The 14,549-nt window shown below is 36.0% G+C and overlaps 1 long non-coding RNA gene across 1 annotated transcript in view; it reads right to left on the reverse strand.

Moving 5' to 3' along the window:
• The window catches only part of LOC309478300, a 175,395-nt gene that overhangs the window by 67,672 nt on the left and 93,174 nt on the right, over window positions 1-14,549 (reverse strand). The gene's annotated exons all lie outside the window — the stretch shown is intronic.

The following is a 14,549-nucleotide window of genomic DNA, read 5'->3' on the forward strand; positions in this document are numbered from 1 at the left end:
CACGTAGACTGAGTTAAGCAAGAGTCTTGTGACAAAAAATTATAATAGGACATTATAGCAATAAAAAAATCATAGTACTTGGATACTTAAGTACATTTGAAGGCAAATACTTTTGTACTTTTACTCAAGTGAATGTTTAAAGGCAGCACTTCTACTTTTACTTGAGTAATATTTTACCTTGAGTATCTTTACTTTAACTCAAGTACATGGTATGTGTACTTCGTCCACCACTGCTTAATGGCTAGTTGATGAATTTATGTAGCTGATGTGGAGTTAACTATCTTCAAGTCATTGATTAGCATATTCTGTCATGATAACTTTATAAATCACTTGTGTGGGAACTGTTGTAAGATGCCTATAGAGCCAGAGAATAGATGCTGTATGTAGATAGAACAGGTATAGTTTAGTTTAATTACGGTTATAACTTATGTTGTCATCTTGCTTTTATGTCATGCTATTGCATTTGTGTTACGTACTGTATTGCAATAAATGTGATGAGACGGATGCGACAGCTTGACTCCCACATGTGCTCCTCTTCTCTAAAGCACTTCTTCTTATCAACACTGTTGCCCCCTTTGTTGCTTGTTCCCAGGGGTGGGGTTTATGTAAATAAGTACAATGTGGAGTCACAATTGGAAAGTTGAAAAGTAGATTGAAAAGTTCACGGCACAAAGAGAAGAGATGTTGAGCGCACAAATCCCAGTGCATATCTACATCTAACAGTTTATTAATCATTTGTTTCTTCACACCTTTAAATTCCAGTAATTGTGCGTGCACTGTAAAAAAATGTGCTGTGAAATAACAATAATCTACTGGCAGCTGTGGTTGCCAGTAATGTACGGTTAATTTACAGCCCTGTACAGTTAATTTACAGCTCTCCTTTCTTACAGTACGTTACCATAAAAATGCTATGGAAGGCAACTCATATCATTTGAAACCGATTGCTTCAAACAGTTCGAGTTCAAAAACTAGTATTTATACTGATAGTACTGTGAACTTACATCATTTGAGTCCACTGAAAATCAATATCTCTTAATATTAAACTGCAAACACCTAATGTGTAATAGTGAATTCATTAAAAATATGACTTTAACTAAAATCTTTGCAGTTGCATGCATGCTAATGTACTTAGCAAGGAGATTGTCACTGCATCAGCAACTACACATTTTTTTGGTAAAGCTGCTTTGAAATAATTCTGAAAAGAAATACACATATCCAGACTTGACATGACTAGATGCAGGAGCCAGAAAAGGAAGTGATAAGAAATAAGTTTATTGGATAACCCTTGGTCTTAAAGTAAAATGTCATTGACATCATTTTTTCTTATTCTTTTTTTTCTTACAATGTACACGTGTTTCTTTAAAAATCTTGCTTTTGCTGCATAACCATGTCTTTATTCAAGGTCTTCAAGGCCACAAGTCACTGTTAAGAAGTAGAAAATATCCATTCCCTTTGCTTGTGATCATAACACGTCTTTAATACATTTCTGTTAACCCTAAATCACTACAAAATGCAAAGGATAAATTCAAAATACATCTAAAACACCTGTGAAAAAACAATATGGAAAATCCTTTCATATTTAAATCGGGCCTTTGTTTTACAGAAACTTTGAGTAGAGTGTAAATTGAAGTAAAATAAAAGTAAATCAAATATAATGAGTATATGATAAATGAGTACATATGAATATATCAATGTATGAATAAAATACAATAAGATGCATGTAAAAAGTATGTAAAGAAAAATAAACAAACACAATATAATATAAAAATATAAAAGTACAACAGAGGTACAGTGCCCTCCACAATTATTGAACCCCCTGGTAAATATGATCAAAATTGGCTGTAAAAAATAAATCTGCATCGATTATCCTTGTGATCTTTCATTCAAAAAATGCGCAAAATTCTAACCTTTCATTGAAGTAAAAGAATTGAAAGTGGGGGGAAAATCACATTATGAAATAAATGTTTTTCTCCAAAACACGTTGGCCACAATTATTGAAACCCTTTTATTAAATACTTTTTGCAATCTCCTTTTGCCAAGATAACAGCTCTGACTCTTCTCCTATAATGCCTGATGAATTTGGAGAATAACTGACAAGAGATCAGAGACCATTCCTCCACACAGAATCTCTCCAGATCCTTCAGATTCCCAGATCCATGTTGGTGCTTCTCCTCTTCAGTTCAGCCCACTCATCAGGTCAGGGGACTGAGACGGTCATGGCAGAAGCTTCATTTTGTGCTCCACAACAAATTTTTGTTTTGATTTTGATGTTTGTTTTGGATCGTTGTCCTGATGGAAGATCCAACCACGGCCCATTATAAGATTTCTAGCAGAAGGCGTCAGGTTTTGATTTTTTATCTGTTGATATTTGATAGAATCCACAATGCCATGTATCTGAACAAGAAGTCCAGGACCTCCAGCAGAAAAATATGCCCACAACATTAAAGATCCAATGGTATATTAAATTGTACACATGGGGTACTTTTTATCCTTGTGTTCACAAAACCCATCTAGTGTGTTTGCTGCCAAAAAGCTCTGTTTTAGTCTCATCTGACCACAGAACCCTGTGTTGTTTGAAGATCCAGTCGTGTCTGACAATTAAAATTGCTGGAATTTGTTTTTGGAGGAGCGAGGAGTTTTTTTTTTAAACCCTCCCAAACAACATGTGGGGATGTAGGGGTTGTTTGATAAATTTTTTTTTAGGCTTTCTGACCCCAAGACTCAACTAATCTCTGCAATTCTCCATCTGTGATCCTTGGAGAGTCTTTGGCCACTCAAACTTTCATACTCGCCGTGCATTAAGACAGTATAGACACACGTCCTTTTCCTGGCAGATTCATAACATCTTTAGTTGGTTATAACTTCTTAATTATTGCCCTGATGGTCAAAATGGGGATTTTCAATTCTTTAGCTATTGTCTTACAGCCACTTTCTAGTTTGTGATGCTCAACAATCTTTTGCTACGCATCAGAACTGTATTCTGTGGTTTTACTCATTGTGATGGATGATTAAGGGGATTTGGCCTTTGTGTTTCCTCATATTTAAACTCCTGTGAAACACGAAGTCATAGCTGGACAGTTTCATGTTCCTAGTCACCCTGGTGTACTAAAAAAGGTAAATATTAATGGGAATATACTTCAGAGATATTTTACTCGTAAAAAATTCTAGGGGTTTCAATAATTGTGGCCAACATGTTTTGGAGAAAAACATTTATTTCATAATGTGATTTCCCCCCACTTTCAATTCTTTTACTTCAATGAAAGGTTAGAATTTTGCACATTTTTTGAATGAAAGATCACAAGGATAATCGATGCAGATTTATTTTTTACATCCAATTTTGATCATATTTACCAGGGGGTTCAATAATTGTGGAGGGCACTGTACTTGTGTGCTCTCTGTAAGTCAGTGCATTACTGGCATTGGTCAGACTCTCAGTCATCACTCATAACATAATCACACCATTGCTTTTAAAGAATTCACATAAGGCATTTCTGCTAAACAAAGCCCCAAAACATGCAACATTAATGATAAAAAGATTGGCTTAGATTGATCACTGCATATGATAATAAAACAAACCTAAATAATTTCTAGGAACAACTACTTCTGAAGGCCACTCATGTGTAGATTCGCTCGTTGAAATTTTTTTATTTTATTAGCTAAAATCATTGTCTGTATTCATAAAATATGTCCTCATGGGTGTAAAATGACCTCTGCCAATGATCTGACTTATCCTCGTAAGCGAAACATTTCTTATCTTTATTTACATGGGGCGGGTAAGTCCAAGGAGGCTTCCGTGTCGTTCCGCCATCTTGAAACACTATAATACCAGAGAGGGACAAAAAGCGCTAGCCTAACTCAACACGTTTCATCATCAACACTAGTATAGTCATCAGCACATTCAAAAGGACCATCAAAATAGTGTTACATTAAAATTGACAAAAATTGTAATTCTGAATTTAGTAATAATTATAACAAAAAGTTTAAATTAAAATTGACTATGCGTCATAATTATGAGATGAAAAGTTTAAATGATGATGTACCAAAATTGAAATTATGATAAAGTAAATATTCCATAGTGAAATTTTCTGAATTCTATATAATTGTATTTGTGAAAATGTTTCAGTACTGAAACAGCATTTATGAGTTTTTACATATCTTCTGCTTGTTTCTGCAGTTCGTGTAGGCCTCTAAGCCTATAAATTACTAAAAATGATTATTGAATAACTTGAATTTTGTTGACAATGTAAAAAAAAATGACTTTCCATACCGGGAGTTGAACCCGGGCAGCCTGGATGAAAACCAGGAATCCTAACCGCTAGACCATATGGGAGGCACTGCACGGTACAATATAATGCTGGATCATACTTATGCCGAGCCACAGGAGAAGGAATCCTCGTGGCCAAAAAGCAAAAATGTAATTTATCGGGATGTATATAAATATCGGGATAGCTTCTCCCAGGTGGAAAGAGCTAATGAAGGAGAAAGACTTTGAAAGGGAAGTTGTCTGCTTTCTTCTCGACGGGTGAGTCAAAGTTACGGTCTGAATTACAAGCTTTTTTTCATTGCTTGCTTGTGTAAATCATTATATAGGCAGCATAACAGTAGAACATGTACAATTAAACTCGATGAAGTGCTATTGGAAGACATGTTGTCATAGATTCTTGACACATAATGGCTACCGCAGTTGCAACACGCAGTTGCAAAAAGCGAGGCGCTAGAGAGCACTATTTGTTTAAATGCAGAATACAATTTCACCGCTAGATGGGAGAAATTCTTTTGGGAGAACTAACTTGTAGTAGCGTCTTTAACAAAAAAAACAAAAAAAACAAAAAAAAAACCTCCACAATTGAGGAGGTCAAAGGGCATGCTTCCTGCTATAGTATCATCAGCTCTACCCAAAGTCTGTTCATGCGGCCACCAGACAGATTTTAAACACCGGATTTAAACTTCTACATATATTTTGAGTAGATAACCGATAGTATATTCTCAGTAAAGGGTTTCACCTTGTGTGTTTCCACACTGATTAAGGATAGTTCGGGAGATACAAGTAAAAATTATCTTATACGTGTAATAGATCATAGCTACCAGTAAGATCATGCTTTGAATCAAGACGAGTAAAATTAAATATTAAATATATTAAATATTACTTATCACACATCGCGTCTCTGAAATTGTGTGGTGATTTTCCAAATGATACAAACTTAGTCTAAATAAGAGCAACGTGGAGTCCTCGGATTTCTTAAAAACAACATAACAACAACAACAACAACAAAAACATTGTGACAAACTTTGACAACATGTTTCATGTTGTATGGACAAAAATACTGTTTGAAATATTTTTGTATGAATAAGATCTAAGCATAATTTTTGCTTTTATTTAAATCTAAAGTTTTTGAACAGATGCTGTTTAGTAAAAAAAAATAAAAAAAAAATAAAAAAATACATAAGTCTTCTAAGAAGATAAATAGAAGATATGATTTTAATAAAACTTTAAAGATTTGATTTAAACAGTCTTTTAATTTTAAAATATCTCATTTATAAGGTTATGCTTTTAAATGAATTTAGTATAAAACTCTGGATGTACTCTGGAACGCAGACTAGATTTACTGTGACATTGTCCCCCCGAGGCTCATCTGGTCAACTATTTGCTTTTTGGATTGTTTTTTATCGTTGCATAAAGAACTACTTCGCCTCTCTGGAAATGTAAGGTGTTTTTATTTATATATTTATTTAGCTAAAACTTTGTTTACATTTTTTAAATACATTTTAGTAACATATGTTATTATTCATTGGTTATATATTTATTAATAATTTAATTTAAAATAGAGATTTTTTAGAACCGCGTGTGTGCGCACACAACACAGCTTAGAAATGATATTAAATTATTTATTTTATAGTTTTCTGCGATGGTCGTGTTTAGGTGTACGGGATAGAATATGCAATATTCTATGGATTCTATGGAAAGCCCCCAACATAAAAATTGAAACCCCCGCATGGACAAAAAATTATGATTGACTAAGTACAGTTTTTCAACCATCTAAAGTTTTTGAACAGACATTGTTTAATAACAATTATACTTTAAAACCGTTAAACAAAATCATTACAGTAATCTTCTAAAAGATAAATAGAAGATGCGTATGTATTCAAACTTTAAAGATAAAAGTCTTTCATTTTAAAAGATCATATTTAAACTTTACGATTATATTTTGAAATAAATTTAGTATGAACAAAACTTTGTCTCTGGAAATGCATTAGCAGACTAACATCACATACGCTCTGACATGATGCACAGAGGCCCCTCTGAGTCAGAGAACGATAGACGGAGCTGAGAGAGAGAGAGAGAGAGAGAGAGAGAGAGAGAGAGAGGAGAGAGAGAGAGAGAGAGAGAGAGGAGAGAGAGAGAGAGAGAGAGAGAGAGAGAGAGAGAGAGAGAGAGAGAGAGAGGGAGAGAGAGAGAGAGAGAGAGAGAGAGGGAGAGAGAGAGAGAGAGAGGGAGAGAGAGAGAGAGAGAGAGAGAGAGAGAGAGAGAGAGAGAGAGAGAGAGAGAGGAGAGAGAGAGAGAGAGAGGGAGAGAGAGAGAGAGAGAGAGAGAGAGAGAGAGAGAGAGAGAGAGAGGAGAGAGAGAGAGAGAGAGAGAGAGAGAGAGAGAACCACTCTGTGATTTTATATTATATTATAAGCAATTTATTTATATACTTTTAAAAGAACAGAATGTTTTTTTCAACCATAGTTACATTTTTTTTATAACCATTTCATTTATATACTTTTGTGTGATAGACATCACACTGATTTCCATAACCTGTATGTTGTTTTTCTTCAGCACTCTATAAACATTTAATTGTTTGTATAATTGTTTTTTCAATGGTCGTGTGACACACTTACACAGTCTTTTTCTTCTCTCATTCCAAAGGGGCACACAATGTGCTCTGGAATGCGGAGGAGATGCTGACACATCTATATAACAGAGCCTTCAAACTTTCTGTCATACACATGATCTAGGGTTAAAAAGGTTAAATGGCAAAAGCTTCTGTCAAAATCACATGATCTAGGGCTAAAAAGGTTCAAATAGGGCAAAACTTTCTGTCAAAACACTGATCAAAGCAAGGTCAATAGGGAAAACCATAACAACATATGCCGGATAGACACCGGAAGGTCAACCTGTCAAAACACATGATCGAAGGGATAGGAAGGGGCAATAGGTCAAAACTAACTGTCAAAACCACATGATCGACGGATAGGAAGGGTCAATAGGTCAATCCATAACAATAGTGACCGGAAGGGCAACCGGAAAGGTCAATGACAACCGGAAGCCATCAATCAAATTTTGACACTTGCCGTAGGGTTATTACTACTAAGGTCCTCGAATGTGTTCGAATAATTCACCAGCATCAGCCTTTTCACAGTTTGAATCACTCCGCTTGTCTGTGTTTGCACAACTTGCATCATTAGGCCAGTAATGGTGACAAGTGACTGTCTTTATGAGTGAACAATTGAAATTTAATTTAACTGATTTAATAGTACCAAAAACATTGATTAACTCAAGAAAGAAACAAGTTGCTGAAACCAATCTTTAACACTAGAAGTGCCATGGCGGTCATTTTGACCGTTTTGAATTTTATATCTGCAATAACTTTGTTGAAAAAATAAATAAAATCCTGCCGGTACCTGACTTTTCCTAAAAGTGTCTGTATTTTCATTTAAAATGTTTTTCATATAAATTGCACATAAGGCAAAAAAACTAATTAACATATTTACCTATTTCGGCCATAGACGGTCATATTGACCGCACTGAATTTCGCGGTATTATTATAGGCTATACCAATATACACAACAATAAAATGTGGTAAAAATACACAAAACATATTCAACAACAAATAATTTAAATGTAATGATATTCAGAACAGAACAAGAATGAAAAAATAACTATAAACGTGGTGGTGGTGGCGCAATGGATAAGACACATGCCTTTGGTGTGAGAGACCCGGGTTCGAATCCACTGTGAGACACCAATGTGTCCCTGAGCAAGACACTTAACCCCTAGTTGCTCCAGAGGCGTGCGACCTCTGACATATATAGCAATTGTAAGTCGCTTCGGATAAAAGCGTCAGCTAAATGAATAAATGTAAATGTAAACAAGCCAAAATGAAATACTTTATAAGTGAAAGTAAGCGGCGTTAGGCTCACGTAATTCTCTAATTAGAATCAAAATGTTTCAACATTTGCGATGTATTTGGATGGTAAACTATTTTAAACTAAACTACTTTATTATAGGCTTTGTACTTCACTCACGTTCCAATATCGACGGAAAAAATCATCCTCTTCACACGTGCAAAATGGTACGAATTGTACGAGGCTATACTGACTATATAAACAGAGCAGTGGAATTTGTATATGTTAGGTTGACTATTTTATTATGGCTATAATGAACAGGCTGCAATGTCAAGACTGCAATGCTGTAATATGGTGTGTGTGTGTGTGTGTGTCGGCGGGCGCGGGCGCGAATCGAACAGTGGAAACATGAAAACATAGGCTACTCCGTTATTTTGTTCAGGACATCTACAGATATTATTTATAAATGTATAATTAAACTTGTTTAAATGTACAGTTTGGTGTTGTTTTGTTTTTAAAATATATCCTAATACAATAAATGCATTAATCTCTCAATTGGGTATGTATCATTAAAGATATAGAGTTTGGAATCTAGCGGTCAAAATGACCGCTTGCGGCAGTTCTAGTAGTTATGGAATTCTGGCACTTCTAGTGTTAATGCTAAAAAGTTTACATCTATGCAAAATAATCCTTGAAAGATTTCTCATTTAAGGCCATTCCTGTTTGGATTATGTGGTTGTGTATTGTCAACAATAAGCAGAAACATTCTGCATTTCCATTTTGTACTGTGGATCATTCATTTCAACATTTATCCTCATTCTCATGTTTAAGAATCTGTTATCTGCTTGACAAATAATTTATGCTACTGCCCACTGACATGCTTTTAAAGCTATTGTTATCAAAAAATGTTGGCCGTCAAACACCTTAAAATGCACATATGTAGGTCTGAGAAATCAAAATGTTCTCGGGGGAGCATGCCCCCCAACCCCCCTAACTACCTCATATTTCAATGTGTGTGTCTATGTGGTAGTATGGCCTGGTGTGGCTACAGTGCCAGGACTGAATTTTTTAACCAGTCTATCTGCATATAGGCCTAAAATTATACATTATTCTCTGTATCAAATACTGTTATCTTCTTACCCACCCTAGCCCCTGACATTTCGGGCTCAGCCCCTGATGTTTTTAAATCCTAGAAACGCCCCTGGTGGATGCGATCAAAGAACCAGACATGTCCAGGATGATTATGGCATCATCTCAACAGCCTAAAACACCTGATCATCTTTCTTTTGGCTTTTTCTTGCCAAAACAAATGCGTTTTATAAACACACAGTTAAAGCAGTCAGGCCAGAGATAAAATAAAGTCATAATGTCAAGGGTCAAGAGCCCAACTAAAACACATACTGATCTCCATCATGGTGACAACAAACTTTATTATTTTCAATAAAACATCAACAACTAAATATCTTTTAATTCTCAACAAGAACTTTTGTATGAAATAAATAATGTTAAACTGGTTTGTAAACTGGTTTCACACTCAGTGTTGCTGGAAGTCAGTTGTAGTTCTTGTGTTTCTCTTTTTTCTGTTATTGTTTCTCTGTCCTTCAGTGATTCTGCTTATCAGGTGTTCATCAGTGTCTCAATTCACTCACTTCTTTTCATTCACTCTGTCAAGTGGACTATATTAGTGAACTAATGTAGGGAATAGTGAATGAGGGTATAGGGTGTGATTGGGAAAACAGCCTCTGAGTGTCGACTTTGAGCGCTGTTAATTCACAGTATATTCCTGTAGGCTTTGTTTTCTACTGTATATTGATGTTTTAATGGAAAATTGTACACTCTTAGAAAGAATGTGTTAAAAATGACACAACCTGTGTTAAATTTTGACACATGCGTGGGTGAGCTCCAGGACTACTAGTTTTGTGTTAATTTTAACTCATTCACTGTGTAAGTCATTTTAACACACAAATTGTATCATTTTAAAAAATAAAGCGAAAGGGCCAGATGCAAAAATATTAACCATTTAATCAATAGTCGAGTACAGAATGCATGTGCACACAAAGTACAACACAATGTTTCAAGCTCAATGACTGGACAGACTCACTGTACTGGACATTATTCAGTTATTCACGCTTCAACCCCTAATTGATAATGCTGCTTTTGACAAAAGTTCATGAAGAGGTAACAGTTAACTGAGTTTGCACTTTGAATTTAATTGAAATGTAGCAACTGACAAAATATTGTATATAAATAACTTTTATTTACACTGGCCTGTTTGTTTGAGAACATAGCAAACACTGCATACCATTCACAGTGATGGTGAGTGTCGGGGCACGCTCTTATAAAATGATGAGTTGAAAACAACACAACCTGTAAAAAGAGATGTGTTGTGTGCTCAGGGACAACACATGTTGTGTAGATTTTAACACATGTAGTGTGTGTGCTCAGGGACAACACATGTTGTGTAGATTTTAACACATGTAGTGTGTGTGCTCAGGGACAACACATGTTGTGTAGAATTTAACACATGTAGTGTGTGTGCTCAGGGACAACCAAGCGGGAAGGAAGTCGACCGGAAGTTGAAGCCGGCCGCGTGCCACCATCTTGTAGCAGAACTTCACCTGCTGTTAGCATCCCATTGACTCCCATTCATTTTGGCGTCACTTTGACAGCGAATAACTTTACATCTGAGGCGTTTAAAGACTCCATTTGTCCATTATTTATTTCTAAAGAAACACGACAATGTATAAAATGCTCCATTACCTTGTAGCTTATGTTATGGCCCCGTAGAAGCAGTGTTTGTAAAAGTAGGCTAACGATTGCGTCATAACCACGCGACTCTCTGTCGCACAGTAGAGAGATTACCGTATGGACGGGAGGAGAAGCTCGTGGGCAATCGGGGGGACGTGGAGGCAAAATGACAAAATAATTAATCAGAATACCTAGCAAAAGTTTCTCCTGCTCCTAGCTCGTGGACACCTCCTCACGCTCTCTGTCTCTGCAAGATTCGGACGGGAATGATTCAGATTTCTCATGCCACAGCCACTAACACAGCAAAATCCCCAGTGTTAAATTAACACTCCTCAGTGTACATATGTGTCCACACTACAGGGTGTTCAAAATTAACACTGAAGCAGTGTTGAAGTTAATGAGATAATTAAGTTAACACTGAAGCAGTGTTGAAGTTAATGCAATAACGGAAAAACGGAAAGAGAAAAAACAATAACAGAAAAAAGAGAAACACAAGAACTACTGACTTCGAGTCATTACACATTGTTGCACTTATTACCAGTTTGACTTTATTTCTGTCATACATCGACAAAAGTTGACTTTTTCTTTTCAAGTTACCATTTTGGTGGTCAGTGTTTGCTTTAGTTGGGCTCTTGACACTTTTCAATATTAGTTTTTCTCTGGTTGCTACAACATTGTGTTTATAAAGCACATTTGTTACTGCAAGAGAAAACATGACCTGCTCACAATATGTTTAATGATAAAAACATTATCATCATGTAGTGTCCTCATTCACTGATGTGAGAGTCTAAATTTTTGACTATATGCTTGATGTCTCATTTTAGTATTGGTGATTGCAGCTCTGAGATTCTACAGTTTGAGATCCAACAGCAATATCAAAAATTTTGAAAATACTTTGTGCAAAGAAGTTATTGTGTTTAAACACACAGACATCAAGAATCAGCATATGAATCTCAACAATGGTGACAAAAAACAAACTAGTGACAAACAGATCAACTCTGAACATCACAAAACAAGCTACTAAAGTCAGAACAAAACAATAGCAAAATAAAAGCCAACAGAAAAAAACAATGAAAATTACAGGACAATTCAGCTGCATAATTTATTCATGCTGCAATGCATGATGTCAGCCATTGATGCGTTCTGATTGGTGGCTCCCATCATGCATTGCAACATTAAGCATTTGTTTGATTGTCACCATTGTTGAGATTCATATGTAGATTCTTTATCTCAGTGTGTGATTTTCAATCCTTCAGATCTTTAAAACATTACTAGAAGTAACTACTGTAGTGAAAATTTATAAAACAATTAGATAATCAGTTTATAATGCTGGGTGACCTCATTGAATCATGTAACTATTAATTTCATCATTGAAACATAACCAGGGCTGCATTTCCAAAAGCATCTTAAACTTAACTTGATTGCAGACCAACTGCAACAAAAGGTCTGTACGATCAAATTAGGCTTGCGATGCTTTCAGGAAACACAGCCTAAATCATAGTTTCTCTTGCCACAACACATATGCTCTATAAACACAGAGTTGGAGCAGCCAGAGAAATACTAATGTTAAATAGTAAAGGGTCAAGAGCCCAACTAAAGCAACCACTGACCACCATAATGGTGACATGAAACGAAACATTCCATAAAACATTACCATCTAAACTTCTGTTAAATCTAAATAAGAACATGTGTAGATGTATGACAGAAATAAAGTCAAACTGGTAAAATAATAAGTGCAATAATGGCTCGAAGTCAGTAGTTCTTGTGTTTCTCTTTTTTCTGTTCTTGTTTCTCTTTCCTTCAGTGAGTCTGCTTGTTATCATCAGGTGTCACCACTAATGGCCAATCATCACTTAATTAATCACTTAATTATCTCATTAACTTCAACACTGCTTCAGTGTTAACTTAATTAACTCATTAACTTCAACACTGCTTCAGTGTTAATTTTTAACACCCTGTAGTGTGGACCAGGGTGGGAATTATACCGCGGCTACGCGGCCATGGCCGCCATTGCCCTACACTTTGGCCTTCATGCCCCGTGAAAAAAAAAATCATCGTACGGCCACAGTGGCCTGTGTGCCCTGGCCCTGTCCAAGTTCCATGTATAAAGCGCCAGTGCGGCATAGTGGGCTTGCTTTGAATTACAGCGAGCCACCCAAGTAGTCTCTGAACTTCAATTAGGCTAGTTTGTGGATTCGCGCAGGTGCAGTGTAGGGCTGGGCGATATTATCGATCTAAAAAATATATCGATATATTTTTGAAATGCGATATGGAATTAGACCATATCGCATATCGATATAGTTCAAATTTGCGCTGTGATCCTTGCTCCCCGCGCCTCCTTTTCCACTCTGCGTGCGTGTTTAGAGCATGTTATTTACATTTACATTTACATTTACTCATTTAGCTGACGCTTTTATACAAAGCGACTTACAATTGCTATATATGTCAGAGGTCGCACGCCTCTGGAGCAACTAGGGGTTAAGTGTCTTGCTCAGGGACACATTGGTGTCTCACAGTGGATTCGAACCCGGGTCTCTCACATCAAAGGCATGTGTCTTATCCATTGCGCCACCACCACCCCTTTGTTATGTTATGAGAGGCGAATCATGACTACTTCAGAAAACCCAGCACAAACCCAGGCAGTGACATAAGTGTACGCTGAGATAAAGTTTTTCACCTCAGAAAAACGGACTTTCTTGTCCTGTCAGCCGTTATCCTGTTCTCGTAGCGCACACTCTTCAATTGCACGCGCAAATGCGGCGGCGCGCGCGCTGTATCGCCTCACTGATGTGATCAAGTGCAAAAGAAACTACGAGCTTGCAACGCCGTTACGTTGTAAATTACACGAAATAAAAGTAATGCAGGTATGATTTTCATTCTATTCTATTCACCAGGAGCAGTTTCCATGTTTCATTAACAGTTATTGTTAATATTGTGTATTCACCATGGTAACTGTCCTTTCCATATTAACCCCAAAATGCCACTATTTTTTCTTTGTGTTATTTTTTATATTTTTAAATGACTGTAGTGGCTCATACCAACATTGTATTAACAAAAACTAGTTTGGGACTGCTATTTAATAACTTTAGCATAGGCCTAATGTTTATTTATTAGTACTAGTCTTTACTATTAGTCATATTCTCACAATTGATGTTATGTATATGTATGTATGTATAGGCAAATTATAACATGTTTACACACAATTTGTTTATATCCTATATTGAATGTAAACTTTGATAATCATAATTAATAACTCACATTCTCACATGATATAGAGGACTGAATGAATATTTTGAATGCTTTTATTGGCATTTGTGTTGTTTCTGAATGCTTTTTTGGCATTTATGTTGTTTCTATTGTTGTGAGGGTGTTTACCTTCTGGATGAAATGGTTCTCTCTCTCACACTCACATGATATAGAGGACTGAATGAATATTTTGAATGTTTTTATTGGCATTTGTGGTGTTTCTATTGTTGTGTGAGGGTGTATACCTTCTGGATGTAATGGTGCTCTCTCTCTCTCTCTCTCTCTCTCATTAAAAAATGTTTTTTTATTTTTATTAAAAAAGTCATAATCCATGTCTTATTCCAAATTAGGATGTTATGGTATCAATCTGAATGGGAAAACCATCGAATTGTACTCAATGGCCTTTGTGCCCTGTCATATGGCCTTGGTGCCCCAAAAAAAAAAAG

The sequence above is a fragment of the Leuciscus leuciscus genome, assembly GCF_965113295.1.
Source record: "Leuciscus leuciscus genome assembly, chromosome: 1".
In the NCBI taxonomy this organism is placed as follows: domain Eukaryota; kingdom Metazoa; phylum Chordata; class Actinopteri; order Cypriniformes; family Leuciscidae; genus Leuciscus; species Leuciscus leuciscus.